This window comes from Tupaia chinensis, unplaced genomic scaffold (genome assembly GCF_000334495.1).
Source record: "Tupaia chinensis unplaced genomic scaffold, TupChi_1.0 Scaffold144991_2, whole genome shotgun sequence".
NCBI lineage: Eukaryota > Metazoa > Chordata > Mammalia > Scandentia > Tupaiidae > Tupaia > Tupaia belangeri.
Genome location: NW_006204851.1, coordinates 3,756,395 through 3,756,882, shown reverse-complemented (window position 1 = coordinate 3,756,882; position 488 = coordinate 3,756,395).

The following is a 488-nucleotide window of genomic DNA, read 5'->3' as shown; positions in this document are numbered from 1 at the left end:
AAAAATCCCCTCTGGTGGGGAGGATGAGTTGCTTTCTCACTTGTTTTCTCTTGCTTTCTCGTCTTTCTCCAGCAAGCACATGCACCTTTGGGCAATTTTTTTTTTTTTTAATGACAAGACACAGAGAGCCAGTGGTGAAGCATTAATGTACTACTCAAGAGAAGTTGGATCTCTTAGGAGTCAGCAGGTGGTGTGGTGATTAAAGCGCTGGACTCATGCAGCTGACCATTGTTCAAGTTCTGGACAGAGTGATTTGAAAATCACACCAGGCATGTGTGCGAGCGTGCCCAAAATCCCAAGAGAAGAAAGGAGGAGAAGGGACTGCAACATGGCCATCCCCCCTGGGGGGAGTGATTTTTCAGTTTCTCTCTCTTTTTCTCTCTGACAATTGCATATGCCCTAGGACAAAAAAAAAAAAAAAAAGAAAGAAAAAGAAAAAGAAAGAAAGAAAGAAAGAAAGAAAGAAAGAAAGAAAGAAAGAAAGAAAG